The 16,960-nt window shown below is 45.9% G+C and overlaps 1 protein-coding gene across 2 annotated transcripts in view; it reads left to right on the forward strand.

Annotated features, from left to right (window-relative positions):
• Nucleotides 1-16,960, forward strand: part of MSH4 (MUTS-like protein 4) — a 255,757-nt gene that overhangs the window by 90,263 nt on the left and 148,534 nt on the right. The window lies entirely within an intron of this gene.

The raw sequence follows: 16,960 nt of genomic DNA on the forward strand, positions 1-16,960 counted from the left end.
GAACAAAGCATATAGAGATGGACTGCCATTATGTCAGGGAAGAATACTTGAAGAAGGTCATTGATCTACCATACGTGACGTCTGAGTATCAACTTGCGGACTTCTTCACAAAAGCTCTTTGTTCGCCTAGATTTCATTTCCTTCTTGACAAACTTGCGGTTATCACACCGTAAGTTTGAGGGGGGGTGTTAAAATGTATACTCAAAACATTATTGTAAGTATAAATATATATACTTATATACATAGAGATATGTATACATATGTTATATGTATACGTATCTCTATATATAAGTATATATATTTATACATTTTTCTCTTTTTACCCGAAAAGGGTAATTTAGTCCTTTTACATTTTGCGCATATTCCATTTGGAATATGCTGTAATTTTTCCTTTTATTTTTTAATTTCTTTTATTTTTATTTTTTCCTTTTTGTATTTCCAAAAAGGTGCATTGGGGGTCTCCCCAATAGAGTCGTTGGGGAGCCCCCTCTTGCACCTCTCCTTTCTTGTATAAATAGGGGTGTTCCCCCTTGTTGTAAAATAAGCTTGAGAGTCTCAAGCATTTGCTTTTATTTATGAAATACATGCATTATTGCATGTTTATTATTTATACGCTTTTTGCGTATTTTGTTCAAGTGTTGTGAGAGTGCTTTCGTGCACTTCTTTTATAAAGTATTTGTGCTTGTATGCGTATTGTCTCTTCGTAAACAATTTCACAGACAGGGGTTGAGCCCCTGCACCTCCTTTCTTCTGGTTCTCGGTAGGTCAGCAAGGATCGAGCCCCTGCCACCTCCCTGAGTTCGGGAACGACGGCAGTGGCTGAGCCCTATCGTCGTCTCCCTATGCTCTGGTTGGCGGGGAGTGGTCGAACCCTCCCTGCCTTCGAGCTACACAGGGGGAGGGGTCGAGCCCCTCCCTACTTGTTTATTGCGCAGGGAAGGGGTCGGCTCCCTCCATGCTTCCCTGTTTCGCTAGGGAGGAGACGAGACCCCTTTCCTCCCATGGTTTGGGAAGGGGAGGGACTGATCTCCCTCCCTGCACCCTCTTCTTTAGGGCAGGGGCATCGCCCCTGCCATCGCCAGTTTTCGGTAGGCAGGAGCAAAGCTCCCTGCCTCTGTACTTTTCGACAGGCAAGGGCGAAGCCCTTGCCTCTCTCCTTGCCTTCGTCAGGCAGGGGAGAAACCCCTGCCTCTGTCTGAACAATCGGCAGGCAGGAGCGCAATACCCTGCCTCCCTATTCTTGTTGACAACCTCATCATCCCACCATCGTAACCCACATGGGACGTACTTGTCCAAAAGTACGATCGTACCTTCCTAGAGGTACAACTACAATGGAAGGGCAACATAATGGTATATGATTCTTTGGTTCCTACATGACATGTTTTGCTTTTCTGAGCAATTGGCCCGTGGAGGCCGATATTATTATATCCAAAACAATAAAGTGTAAATTTCACACTTCAATACACTCCATGATCTTACATAAAATTCATACCGTACTTGCCTTAAGGTTCGATTACAATAGCAATTTCAGTGCATTCGAAATCTATTCACAAAGTCTACCTTAAGTGTGCAGTTCCAGAGGAGTAATCATGCAAGATAGACAATCATCAGTTAAGTAATCTTGCACGTAAACAGGCATGCCAATTAAACTACTTGATGAGTCTACTAAAAGAATTTACATTATGCAATTTCAAATGAATCACAAAGAGTAAACTTTGACCAGTCAATATTTCTTCAGATACACAAGTATGCAAATTAACTATTCTACCTCAGAAGTCTTATTTTATTTTGTTCATACATACTATTCGTGCGACTTTCCCCTACCTCGGGATGTCTTGCAGCTGCGTGTGCCTACGCGTGTAGATGATACGAGGCTCGGGCCGCGGAGCCAGAACGAGGGTCCGATGCGAGGTCTGCAACAGTGCTATGTTAATAATAATGCGGAGCAAAAGAAAGACAAACCTGCCTATAGGAAAAAGAGAGGCAGCCGGGGTGTGCCCCTACTGGCCGAAAACCGAAAAACGACAAGGGGCGGGCCCTTGCCTGCAGACAGCAACGGGGCGACAGGGAATGAGCCCCTGTCGACAACTACAGAGGCGGCAGGGGGGTCAGCCCCTGCCAATCGCAAAGAAGCGGCAGGAGCTGAGCCCCTGCCGGCAAAATAAATGTGGCAGGGGCTGAGCCCCTGCCAGAAACAAACAAGTGACAGGGGCTGAGCCCCTGCCAGCAACAGCCAAGTGGCAGGGGCTGAGCCCCTGCCTGAAATAATGAAAGTGGCAGGGGCTGAGCCCCTGCCTGCGAAAATGAAAGTGGCAGGGGCTCAGCCCCTGCCAGCAACAAGGAAAGTGGCAGGGGCTCAGCCCCTGCCAGCAACAAGGAAAGTGGCAGGGGCTCAGCCCCTGCCATCAACAATGAAAGTGGCAGGGGCTCAGCCCCTGCTTGCGAAAATGAAAGTGGCAGGGGCTCAGCCCCTGCCAGCAACAATGAAAGTGGCAGGGGCTCAGCCCCTGCCAGCAACAATGAAAGTGGCAGGGGCTGAGCCCCTGCCTGCGCAAATGAAAGTGGCAGGGGCTCAGCCCCTGCCAGAACCGATTAGGTGGCAGGGGCTGAGCCCCTGCCTGCGCAAATGAAAGTGGCAGGGGTTGAGCCCCTGCCAGAAACGGCAAGTGGCAGGGGCTGAGCCCCTGCCTGCGCAAATGAAAGTGGCAGGGGCTCAGCCCCTGCCAGAACCGATTAGGTGGCAGGGGCTGAGCCCCTGCCTGCGCAAATGAAAGTGGCAGGGGTTGAGCCCCTGCCGGAATCATCGAATCGGCAGGGACTGAGCCCCTGCCGACTGACACTAGACGGCAGGCAAAGAGGTGCCGCAGGGGGTGACTGGACCCCCGCCGGCCCTTCGACAGCCCTATAAGAAAAAAAAAAAAAAAGGTGAAGAAAGGGGACAGGGGCCTGAGGGCACCCTGTCGACCCTCCGAAGGGCACAGGGGACGTGGGAGGGCACGGCAGGGGCCATGCGCCGCCTGTCGGCCTCCCGGCGAGGAGACAGAGGGGGGGGGGGGGGGGGGAAAGGAGGGAAAAGGGAGGAGAAGAGAAGAGGGAGGAGCGTACCTGGGAGCGGTGGCCGGCGTCGGCGACAGGGCGCAGCGAGGGAGGTGACCGGCGCGGAGGGGGGAAAGCTCGAGAGGGCTGCGAGAGGGGGGCGAGACTCCCCTCGCCCTCCAACCTCTCTCTTAAAGGCGAAGGGGGGCACCGGAAGGGGAAACCCCTGGTGGGTTTCCCAAATCTTCCCGCAAGAGAAGGGGGAGAAGGGGGGTGGGTAGCGGCGCCCGAATGCTCGGGTTTTTCTTAAAACCCTAACATAAAAAGGGGCCCGGGTTGGGTCCGGACCCGACCCGGCCCGGGTCCAAACAAATTTTTTTTTTTTTGGGGGATTTTACATGAGTGCAGATCTTTTTGCTAATACATAAGAAACATGTCAGGCGAATTGTACTTCCTTTGGCTTGAGCAGGGGGTTGGATGACTCACAGATGCGTGTTGAACCATCTTCAGTAAAACCAACCCCAGTAGAACGCTTCTCTGGACATATATACACTAGCCAGGACAAAAATATAAAGCAGAGGAATGTGGAAAGCATCGCTAATGATCCGATTCAAAGGCCGTCACACATTAGGCATCCTATTCAACGAAGGGTGAGTTATGAGACCTTTTCTCTTGATTTCCAGTTGTTTATGCCTCAGCTCACAAAACAGGATGGACCCACTTGCTTTAATCAAGCTCTTAAATCTCGTCATTGGACTGAAGCTATGAATGAAGAAATAGAAGCACTTCATGAGTGCCAGACTTGGGAAATAGTACCTCGGCCAGAAGGAAAGAATGTAGTTGGCACAAAATGGGTTTATAAAACAAAGTATAAGCCTGAAGGAAGTATTGACAGATATAAAGCGCGACTTGCTCGGGGATTCACACAACAATATGGTGAAGATTACGATGAAACCTTTAGTCCAATAGTCAAAATGGGTACAATTCGTGTCATCATATCCCTAGCAGTCGATCGAGGATAGAGGCTTAGCCAGATGGATGTTAAAAATGCATTCTTGCATGGAACTTTAAAGGAAGAAGTGTATATGGAGCAACCTCCTGGTTCTACCGAAAAGGATCCTACTGCCTGGGTGTGCAAACTAAGGAAATCTCTGTATGGGTTGAAACAGGCGTCCCGTTCTTGGTTTGAAAGTTCCTTTATGCAAATTCAAAGCTATGGTTTTAGAAGATGCTCTCTGGACCACTCGCTCTTTATTTACCAAAAGACAAGCACCGTTATACTTCTTCTTATATATGTTGATGACATTGTGATCACTCGGAGCTCAGATAATCATGTGCAAGACGTGAAGCAGTTTTTAATGAAAAGTTTCAAGATAAAAGATTTAGGGGAGTTGAGGTACTTCCTTGGTGTGGAAGTTGACAGGCAACAAGACATATTGACACTCATGCAACAAAAATACACTTTTGATCTTCTAGAAAGAGCTGGGATGATGAATTGCAAACCTGTCAGCACTCCGAGTGTATTACATCAAAGGCTAAGCTCTGAAGATGACCATCTTTGTGTCAACCCAACAACGTATAGAATCCTTGTTGGGATGCTGCGGTACTTGACTTTTACCATACCTGATATAGTTTATGCTGTCAATCAGGTATCCTAGTTTATGCATGCTCCAACGGAAGGTCATATGGAAGCTGTGAAGCGCATTTTACGATATTTAAAAGGAACTATAGGAGATGGACTTGTTTACCGCAAAAACGATAACCTGCATAGAGGGCACGAACTCGTCACTTATACAGACGCAGATTGGGCAGGGGATCTAGATGAGAGACGATCTGTCTCTGGATATTGTGTATATATTGGACACAATTTAGTGTCCTGGAGCATCAAAAAACAAAAGGCAGTGGCACGGTCAAGTACAGAGGCTGAATACAGGTCGATGGCTGCAGGCACGACAGACGCTACATGGATTAGACACTTATTGAGTGATCTTGGAGAGACAATTATTCAATCATTTCTTCTATGTGACAATCAAAGCGCAATAAACATTGCATGTAATTCTATTCAGCATAGCAGAACGAAGCACATTGAGATTGATCAACATTTTATACGGCAGAAAGTCGAGATGAAGGAGATAGAACTACCTCATGTTCGAACAGAAGCTCAAGTGGCAGACTTGTTTACCAAGGGGTTAACAAGACATCAATTTTGGTATTTGAAGAGCAAGTTGTACATGCTCCAAGACCACGTACAACTTGAGGGAGGGTGTTAAAATATGGTATAACTTTTAACACATGCTCAATGCCATTTCATTAATGGCATTTATGTAATCTTTTCAATTATTGTATTTTTACCTATTTATAAAGTTTAGGGTTGGGTTAACGTGCGCCGCCCCCAGCCATTGTGAATCTCCCTCTTCTCTCTCTCTTTTCTTAGTTTCTGCAGTGAAGGTTGGACCCCACACAAAAACCTTTTAAAAATAACAGCTGTGTCAAACACACCACCCCCAGGTAAAGTGACGGACTCTCTGTAAAACCGTGGCTAGGAGAAGAAACCTCAATATCGGGTTCATGAGACAAAATAAAGCACACGGAGTTTTTGTATCCTCACAGTCTCCCCAAGACCGGATCTCTAAGATCCTCATTCTCTAGATGAGAGATCCCAGAACATACATTACATTGTTCTTAATTATTATCTTTTTATCAAAAGTCAATTCTTGAAGTTTTGCAACACCATATGCAAAAGTAAAAGCAAACACTCGCATCCACCCCTGCGAAAACCCCTTTCGGGACTCCAACCTGTGAGGACAACAAAAACAGTGTAGTAGTATGCAGTAACAGTAAGTGTGGTTTAAGTGATACAATTAAATATATATAAAAAACAACCAGTCCACAGCTCTCCGGGCCGGTGATGATCCATTAGGCCATCGATGCATCACATATCAAAACCAAAGTAGTGTGCTATTCATAACACCGGACCAATGAGACAAATGCACGTTATCCCATGCAAAATAAAGCCAACTATAAGCATGTCATTTCTCAATCATATGCATTGTTATCATGTGTGTTTCTTGCCATCACATTCGTGTATTCGTGCCAATGCATACCTCCTTTGAGTGTGGGAGTGTGCACGCAAATGACACATTCTCATCAAGTGTACATGCTTACGCTAACTACAAAGTATCAATGACCTGGCAGTTGCATGACAACACGTGATCACATTCATGATTTCGTAACCAGGACAATGCATACCAGGATAACATTTTACATCTCCTATCAAAAGTGTAAATTTATACATATGCTAGAGTAGTTGGTCGGGCTTGTCAATCCCGGACCGGGCAACCTACCGGCTGAATAGTCAAATTCAATCCAGCCGACTGGGCCTGTCAACCAGTCCTGCCGACAAACATATCAACAAATTATGCTGGAACTACTTGGGCGGTCATGAAAGAAAAACATAGTTTGCATAACACCATGAGTCTATACCAAAGAGGAAATCATATTTGAAAATACAAGGACTGACTGATCATGAACGGATCATTATCCAAAGTCCACGATTTCAGTAAGCGCTCATATGGGCTCACTCGAAAATTAAATGATAAATCTGTTTAACAAAACCAGCTATATATATGCTACAGGGACAAAACCGATAAATCTCAGGCATAAGCAAATATTTCAATCTCTCGTGCATGAATAAAATTAGCATTATGTACAACACTAACCATGACAAACATAGTTAGCTTAATGCACGTGTCTCAACACACATTCAAGCTGTTTATATCCCGATTACTGCGTCAGTACAACCCACGTACACACACTAAGTTTTATAACAGAAATTTTATTTTCTGTTCAGCACTGAAACAGCCCTCGGAAAGTGGGTACCTACTAGTATTTTCCCAGTCAAAAATTTCAGTTAAAAACCATTCAGATTTCCTTTTTCTTAATTCTGGACAGGAAAGTCTATTCTTCTCCTTTTTTTTTTTTTAAACAGTTACACAGGGTTACATCTCAACCTTGGCGTCACTTCTGAATGTGTAAAACAGTTTTGTTATGATCATAGGTGCCGATCCACCCGAATCAAGCTTCACTCAACGTGAGACTTCATTCAGAAAAGAACACGGATTATAAGTTATCAGTTCAGTGTGATCTCAACTCAAGAAAACAAACAGACCAAATACGAACAGGTATGTCCAATTAAAATCCTAAACAACAACACTTTGGACTGTGCAATGGCAGTTCAACTTAGGTACACGTTCACCCACCAATTAGTGGAAGTAGACTCAGCGTGAAGCCCCTTTCGGTAAAGAAATACAACTACAGATTTATGCCTTGGCATAAATCCATTCCAAGAATGTGAATCTACGTTGAAACAATGGCTTTAGTTTAAATAAAAACTAAGATTCTTAACAAAGAAGAAAATCAGTTCGTTTAGGCTCATCGATATACATAAATCTTTTTCTTATAAAGAAAGAGGAATGCAGGCGAACAAGCAAGAGAAATCGGGCATGGGGAAACGATCCATGGTTCGCCCCTATGGTTCTTGAAGAAAAACAACCATCTGGAGGTTCTCCATGGATTCTCGTCGCAAAATTTTACACGGAATCGAACCGATGTTTAATTCCTCATCTAGATTCAAAAGAAGAACCACACCTTCGAGCCGGTGTTTGGGGCTGCTACCGTGGGGGTTGATATCGCCGCCTCCGGTGACTCCGCTGCCGAGCAAGAGGTCGGGCCCCAGCATTACCCCTACATGTTGTGTGAGAGAGAGAAAGAGACTGGAGGACCGACGTCGGTGGCTACCGCACGCTGGGAGGGGAAGCACTACGAAGGAAGAGGAGAGGCGCACGATGAAGGCCTCTCCCCCCCCCCCCCCCCCCCTTTTTTGCGAATTTTTTAAAGAGGGACGGGGGCGTCGATGGTTACGAGCTTACTTAAAACCCTATCGGGTTACGGGTCGGGTCCGACCCAGGGTCGGAGCGTTCTTTTTTTTTTTGTAAACTTTTTCTTTTAAAAAACATAGGTTTTACATCCTACCCCTTGAAAGAAAACACAGCTTTTTGGTATCCGACTCTTCTGCTGGTTGCTGGAAGGGAGAGGAGGGAGAACCACAACAACAAATCAATAAGCCTCCAATGCACTTGCCTTATTTCTTTACGTGAACTTATAACAGCCAGATCCGGTCGGGTCTGAGACTCTTCAGTCCAGACCCGATATTATAAAGATAGAGATACAGGTCCAGATCTGGACCCGTATATGCATGCAGTCCAATCTTAATACCCCTCGTAAAAGAATTTCGTCCGTGAAATTAGAACGTACCAAACAAGTGCGGGTAGTATTGACGCATATCTGTCTCAGGTTCCCATGTGCACTCATCCAACCTGTGATGCTGCCAGCACACCTTCATGAACGGAATCGTCCTACTCCGCAACGTCCTCTCCTGATCCGCATAGTGCTGGATGATTTCTAGAGACTACACTGCTCTCACTCCAACCTCATCCCAACACACAGGAGATCTACATGATCGGCCATACAGTGCTTCATACGGGGCCATACCAATACTAGCATGAAAGCTATTGTTATAAGAAAACTCTGCAAGCTTCATATACTTGTCCCAATCACCTGCCTAATCCAAAGCACACACTCTCAACATATCCTCGAGTGTCTGAATCGTTCGTTCCGACTACCCGTCTGTCTGTGGATGGAAAGCGATACTGAACTTCAAGGTAGTGCCAAGGGCCTTCTAAAGCTGACGCCAAAATCGAGATGTGAACCTCCGATCTCGATCTGACACTATCGAACGAGACACTCTATCAAGTCTAACAATCTCATCCATGTAGAGATCGGCCAAGCTTTCCAAACTTTGATTGATCCTGATCAGAAAAAAATGAACACTCTTTGTCAAGCGATCCACAATCACCCAAATGGCATCTTTCTGCCGTTGAGTCTTAGGCAACCCTACGATGAAATCCATTGAGATATCATCCCACTTCCACTATGGAATCTCGAGTGGCTGCAGAAGTCCGCCAGGTCTCTGGTGTTTAATCTTCACCTGCTGACAGGTGAGACACCGGGACACGAACTCCACGATGTCCCGCTTCATCTCATTCCACCAGTAAGTCCTCTGAAAATCTTTGAACATCTTGGTGGAACCCGGGTGAACGAAATATCTAGACCTGTGAGCTTTACACATAAGCTCCTCCCGCAACGCCTTCGAAACCTACCATCTGTCTCCGAACATGATGGTTCCGTCCTTCTCTCAGTGAAACTACACTTCTGGCTTCTAGGCACTTTCGCATAACTTCTTAAAATCTGGGTCTGCTGACTGAAGTTCTTCGATCCGATCTATGATCTCTGGTCTTGCCTGTATCCCCGCACAAAGGATGTGTCCAGAGTCATCAGCAAAAGGCTGCCATCTGACAAACTCTTCGACTAGATCCCAACTGTGTCCAATGAAGCTAGCTGCTGTGACCGACGCCTTTCTACTAAGTGCGTCCGCCACCATATTCGCCTTACCCGGATGTTAAGCGATGGAGAAGTCATAGTCCTTCAAGAACTCCAACCACCTCCGTTGCCTTAAATTCAAGTCCCTCTTAGAGAAGATATATTTGAGGCTCTTGTGATCGGACATGATATCAAACTGTTCCCCATAAAGGTAGTGACATCAAATCTTTAACGCGAAGACTACTGTCGCCAACTCCAAGTCATGTGTGGGGTAATTCTTGTCATGCACCTTCAGCTGTCGGGAAGCATACACTATTACCTTTCCGTGTTGCATAAGAACACAACCCGGTCCAGTCCCCGACGCATCACTGTATACCACAAAACCACCCGTACCGGAAGGTAATGTCAAAACCGGTGCCGTGGTCAACCTCTTCTTTAGCTCTTGAGAACAGTTTTCGCATCGAGGGGACCACTTGAACTTCACTCTTTTCTGCAACAACCGAGTCATCGGGGCAGCTATACATGAAAAATCTTGAATGAATCGACGGTAGTAACCTACCAATCCCAAAAAACTTCTAATGTCTGTCACCGTCTTCGGTTGTTCCCATGACAAAACGGCCTCCACCTTTGCTGGATCAACCTCAACTCCTCTCTCGGATATCACATGACCGAGAAACATCATCATATCAATCCAAAACTCGCACTTTGAGAACTTCGCATAAAGCTGATGTTCTCTAGTGTCTGCAACACAACTCGCAGATGCTCTGGGTGATCTTCCACACTCTCTGAGTAAATCAGAATGTCATCTATGAACACGATAACAAAAGAATCTAGCCACAACTTGAAAACCCGATTCATCAGATCCATAAATGCCGCAGGGGCATTAGTAAGCCCAAAGGACATTACCAAAAACTCATAATGCTGATATCTGGACCTGAATGCTGTCTTAGGAATATCCTTAGTTTTAATCCTCAGTTGATGATACCCTGAACGAAGGTCGATTTTTGAAAATAACTTTGTCTTTCTCAATTGATCGAACAAATCATCTATCCTAGGCAGAGGGTACTTGTTCTTCACAGTCACTTGATTCAACATGCGGTAGTCAATGCAAAGCCGCATTGAACCATCCTTCTTCTTAACAAAGAGGACCGGTGCACCCCAAGGGGATACACTCGGTCTAATAAATTCTTTGTCAAGAAGCTCCTGCAACTGCCTCTTCAATTCCACTAACTCATCAGGCGCCATGCGATACAGAGCACGAGACACTGGTGCCGTACCAGGCACTAACTCGATCGTGAACTCAATTTCTCGATGTGGTGTCAACCCCGACAAATCCTCGGGAAAGACATCTGGGAACTCGCGAACATCTAACTGTTCCAAGGGTATTGCCTGACTATCCTGAACGGACACATTGGCCAAGAACACCACGCAACTCTGCTTGTGGTACTTTAGATCTTCAAAACTGAGACGATCTTTACCCCGCTTACCAGTCTCGTCGAATGATATAACAATGCAGACAAGTCAGGACGCTCCAAGATAACTTTCTTGCCCCGACATTGGAGGGTCGCATTATGCTTGGACATCTAGTCCATACCTAGAATGACATCATAAAATGTCATATCCAAAATGACCAAATCGGCGGACAACTCATGGCCTTCTATCACAGTGCCTACTGCCGGGAAATACTCCCCGCAAGACGAGGATGCACCCATAGGTGAGATCACACCAAAAGCCTTTTCGAGGCTAGATGAAACTAAATTGAGTAACTTTGCAAATGAAGAAGAAATAAAGCTATGGATTGCACCCGAGTCAAACATCACATGTGCAAAGTGTTCAACAACTAAGAAGATACCTTCGATCAGATCCGCCTGCTGGCCTTGAGAGGTTGCTGCCGCCGCGTAGACCCGCCCAATGGTCTTGTACTGACCCTGCTGCTGCTGAGGTGGCTGCTGCTGCTATCCTCCCAGAGTCATAGGCTTGTTTGGGCAGAAGGGAGCAATGTGCCCTGGCTGCTGACACTGATAGCAGACCCCCTTGAACGATGGGCAAAAACCTAGTGGGTGGTTCTTGCCGCACCTGCTACATGTCTGCTGGGCCTTCCTCTGCTGTTTCTGCGGCTGAGGTCGACCCTGCTGCGCGCCCTGCTGTCGCTCGTCACGGGTCCGCTGCTTCTTTCCACTCTGCACCTTCCCTCCTGCCGGTGGATTCTTCCTCGTCCCCCCCGAAGAACCCCCTTCGTTGTTGCCTCCCTTCTCGAAACCACCCTTGGATCTCTCCCAATCCTCGGTTAGAACGGTAACTGACTCTATCGCCTCGGCCAAGGTAGAAGGATGACTCATGAGCACACGAGTCCGTAACCCATCCTTCAGTCCACGCACGAACTTGGCCGCCCTTGCCTTCTCACTGGCGAATAAGTTCGGACAATACCTCTCCAAACTCCTGAATTTGGTGGCGTAATCCACCAGGCGCCTGCTTCCCTGAGCAAGATCCAAGAACCGTTGTTGCATCTGCTCTTGGGCGTAGGAAGGGAAGTAGGTGTCTAGGAACTCTTCCCTAAACACTTCTCAAAGGATCACCTCTATGTCCGCGTACTTCATCCTCCGCAGGGTGTCCCACCACTTCTTGGCATCGCCCTTCAGACGGTACGTGCCAAACGATGTCATCCTGTCCTCAGGCACAGGTAGGACGTCGAACGCCCGTTCAATCTCCTTGACCTAGCTCTCTGCAGCCTCTGGGTCGGTCTTGCCTAAAAAGGTAGCCGGGTCCAACTTCAGGAACCTTTCGAAGGAAACACTGCCCGCATTCGAAACAACGTCGACAAGAGGGTCACGCACGGCTGCCTGTGCTGCCTGCATGGCCTGTGCCGCCTGCAGGGCCTGAGCCGTTTGCGTCGCCTATGCCGTCATGGTCTCAGTTAGGGTGTGGATGACTTTCATCATAAAGTCCCTCTACTCCTGCCAGTTTGCGGGAGCAGTAGTGGAAGATGAAGTACCTCTGCGTGAATACGACATCTACAATGCACATATTTTTCACAAATTAGACCCTTACCGATCCTACCCCCTTAGGGTTGATCACGAACAATAATTGTTTATACAATCACACTAAGACTTTTAAATTCACACCAAATAAAAGTTTAACTATGAATGCAATCAATCATACAGAGTTCATATGCTTTAAATAAAAATATTAAATAGCCTTACCAGTGAAGACGACTGCTCTGGAGGACGAGTCACAACTTGTTGACGTTTCAGGACAGGGATCACATACCAAAAATAAAAATTTAAATACTCAAAAGATGATAAAATTACAAGTCTTTGTGGTGGCTTTGATATTAAACATGTAACCATTCCAACTCGTACACCTTGAAAATGCAGATTTTTTTTTTAAATAAGTACAAAAAACCTCCAAGAGACCCGGGGTCCTCACAGTTCTAATTCCAACTGGATAGCCAAACACCACAAAGGGACTTACAATCATCATCTACATGAACCAAATCAAATCTCTTTATTTATGAATCAAGAATCAACTCTAGGGACAATGTTCTACTCAAGAGAGATTAAAGTAACATCTAATTGAAACAAAAGAACTGTAAAACTAAAAAACATAAAGAAAGAGCCACTCTATCCACAAGTGAAGCTGTCGAGAACCAAGTGTGACTCTCGTGCCCTCTCAGTAGCTACCCAAACCTTACTGGTCACCTGTTCCTGCGAAAAACAAACAAAGTAGGGTGTCAGAACTGAAATTCTGAGCACAACTACTTTTAGTGAAACCAGGTGAGACAAAGAATATAGATAAGATTTCATGTATTAATTTGAGTGAGTGCAGATATAACAATTTGCAACATTTAAGTAATCATACACGCGACAGGTTACATATGCCAAGCAGGAAGGAACAATAAAGCAGTAGCATATAGCAGGAACTAAGTAGTCAAGACTTTCAATATGCATTAGAAAATAAATAACATACACTCCTCAGCATGTAATGATTGAAAAAATAAGTAAAATGTGCATTTCTAATGCATCGCAGGAAAATGCATGATCTAAGTGCAATGCATGAATCCTTTGTTACCTATCATTTAAGTTTTTCTTTTCTGTATGCATGCCCTATTAAATGCATACAACTTTAAGTTCCCTTTTCTTTTAATTACCATTTTCCGCGGATACACCAAACTGGTACAATCCCCGAAGTCAAGTTAGGTTCCCAGGATAGCTTAGCACACAATTCGTATTTTATTACTGGGTTCTAAACTCAGCCTCGACCGAATCATCTTCGGAACATTAGACCTCCACATCTAATGTCGGGGACACAAGGGACACCCCACGCCCACATATGCCACTTTCTTGGTATAAAAAACAACAGCTGTGTCAAACACACCACCCCTAGGTAAAGTGACAGACTCTCCCTAAAACCGTGGCCAGGAGAAGGAACCTCAATATCGGATTCATGAGACAAAATAAAGCACACGGAGTTTTTGTATCCTCATAGTCTCCCCAAGACCGGATCTCTAAGATCCTCATTATCTAGATGAGAGATCCCAAAACATATATTACATTGTTCTTAATTATTATCTTTTTATCAAAAGTCAATTCTTGAAGTTTTGCAACACCATATGCAAAAGTAAAGACAAACACTCGCATCCATCCTTGCGATGACCCCTTTCGGGACTCCAGTTCACGAGGACAACAAAAACAGTGTAGTAGTGTGCAGTACCAGTAAGTGTGGTTTAAGTGATACAATTAAATATATATGAAAAACAACAAAGTCCACAGCTCTTCGGGTCGGTGATGATCCATTAGGCCATCGATGCATCACATATCAAAACCAAAGTAGTGTGCTATTCATAACACCAGACCAATGAGACAAATGCATGTTATCCCATGCAAAATAAAGCCAACCATAAGCATGTCATTTCTCAATCATATGTATCGTTATCATGTGTGTTTCTTACCATTACATTCATGTATTTGTGCCAATGCATACCTCCTTTGAGTGTGGGAGTGTGCACGCAAATGACACATTCTCATCAAGTGTACATGCTTACGCTAACTACAAAGTATCAATGTCCTGGCAGTTGCATGACAACACGTGATCACATTCATGATTTCGTAACCAGGACAATGCATACCAGGATAAAATTTTACATCTCCTCCTATCAAAAGTGTAAATTTATACATACGCTAGAGTAGTTGGTCGGGCTTGTCAATCCCGGACCGGGCAACCTACCGCCTGACTAGTCAAATTCAATCCAGCCGACTGGGCCTATCAACTGGTCTAGCCGACAAACATATCAACTAATTATGCTAGAACTACATGGGCGATCATGAAAGAAAAACATAGCTTGCATAACACCATGAGTCTATACCAAAGAGGAAATCATATTTGAAAACACAAGGACTGACTGATCATGAACAAATCATTATCCAAAGTCTTTGTATATACACGAGCTGTAAAAACCGAAAAAAGTGATTCGGGCTGGATCCAGACCCGACCCGAGGCCACTGCCTCTGGCTGTCTTTAAGAGACAGCGAGGCAGGAGAAGGGTTACGAAACCCCTTCCCCTCTCTGCTCTCTCGTTTCTCTCACTCTCTCCCGACCGTCTCCCTCTCCTCTGCGTTGCCGATCACCACCACCGACGACCCCCCTCCTTCTGGCGAGCTCCTTCCGGCAGCCCCAGGTACGCATCCACCTCCCCTCTTCTTTTCTTTTCCTTCTGTCTTTCTCTCCCTCATCTCTCCGTTTGCGTAGGGAGGGGCTAAGCCACCTCCTTGCCTCCCTCAATCGCAAGGGATGGGCAAAAGCCCCTCCTTGCTGCCCTATATCGTAGGGGAGGGGCAACGCCCCCTCCCTGCAATGTGGTTTGTAAGGGAGGGACCCAACCACCCTCCCCCCTCCCCCCCCCCCCCCCCCTCCTGATGCCTCTGTTGCAGTGGAGGGGTCGAGCCCCTCCCTGCATGTCGTATTAGCGGGGGACGGGTCGAGCCCCCTCCCTGCGTCTCCTTCTGGCAGGGGAGGGGTCGAGCCCTCCCTGTGCTTCGTGCGGTCAGGGGAGGGGTAGAACCCCCTCCCTGCACCATCTTTAGCAGGGGAGGGGCCCAACCCCTCCCTGCTTCTTTTCCGACAGGGGAGGGGGTCGAGCTCCCCTCCCTGCTCCCTGCTCTCTGTTACGGCAGGGGAGGGGGTCGAGCCCCCTCCCTATGCCTCTTCTCTCTTTAGGCAGGGGCATCGCCTTTGCCTCTGCTGTTTTTCGGCAGGCAGGGGCTGTAATGAAATATGCGGAAGAATCCAAGAATGCTAAAGCATTCACTATGTCCCACACGGACAAATGCAACAAGCATAAGAGAGAAAATCCACTAAGGGATATACGAAAGGCCTTATAAAAAGGCTACACACATGAAAAATAATATCACTATTATTGAAGAGGAGCTCTCAAGAGCAATACCACATACATGGGGGGTTCCCCCTATTTATAAGAAAAGGAGACCAAAGGGGCTCCCAATAGAGTCGTTGGGAGCCCCCAACGGTCACATATGTGACCGTTGGGGGCCCCAACGACTCCATTGTGGGGCCCCTTTTCGGTATCCAAAAAATACAATTTTTAAAATAAAAATAAAAATAAAAAATAGTAAATTAAGAGAAACAAAATAAGTACCCCTATGGGGTACTTTGTGAAATGACCATAATACCCCTATCGGGTATTATGGTATTATTACATATGTTTTAACACCCCCCCTCAAACTTTACGGGGGAATGACCAAAATTTTGCCAAGAAGGAACAAGAAGCGAGGAGCAGGCAGGGCTTTGGTAAAGAAATCTGTAAGTTGATATTCTGAAGTGACATATGGCAGTGTAACTGTCCCACGAAGATATTCATCACGTACATAATGACAGTCCATCTCAATATGTTTAGTCCTTTCATGAAAGGTGTGGTTGTTGGCAATATAGATGACACTTTTGTTGTCGCAACAAAGCTTCGAAGCACCGGTAATTTCGACTCCCATATCTTGAAGAAGACTTCGAAGCCACACAAGCTCCATTGTAGTGGTTGCCATAGCCCTGTATTCTGCTTCAGTAGAAGACAATGAGACTTTCTGCTGTTTCTTGCACCTCCAAGCAATTAGCGAATCTCCTAGAAACACACAAAAGCCAGTAGTTGAGATTCGATCATTTGGGTTTCCTCCCCAGTCAGCATCAGTATAAGCTAATAAATCTAAGGAAGAGATTAAGGATAGGAATAGCCCTTTAGTCAAAGTATTTTTAATATATCGAATGATCCGGAGCACAGCACTCATATGCATAGATGTAGGAGCATGCTGAAATTGGCTTGCAGAGTGCACAGCATGAGCAATATCGGGCCTGGTGATAGTCAGATAGGTGAGGGAGCCTATGAGTTGCCTGTAGGGCGTAGGATCATCCAACAGAACTCCATCCTCCAGTCGTAGTTTAGCATTGATAACCTCGGGAGTCTCCACCTTTTTATCATCTGAAA

Source organism: Nuphar pumila, chromosome 11 (genome assembly GCF_984573655.1).
Source record: "Nuphar pumila chromosome 11, dmNupPumi1.hap1.1, whole genome shotgun sequence".
Lineage (NCBI taxonomy): Eukaryota > Viridiplantae > Streptophyta > Magnoliopsida > Nymphaeales > Nymphaeaceae > Nuphar > Nuphar pumila.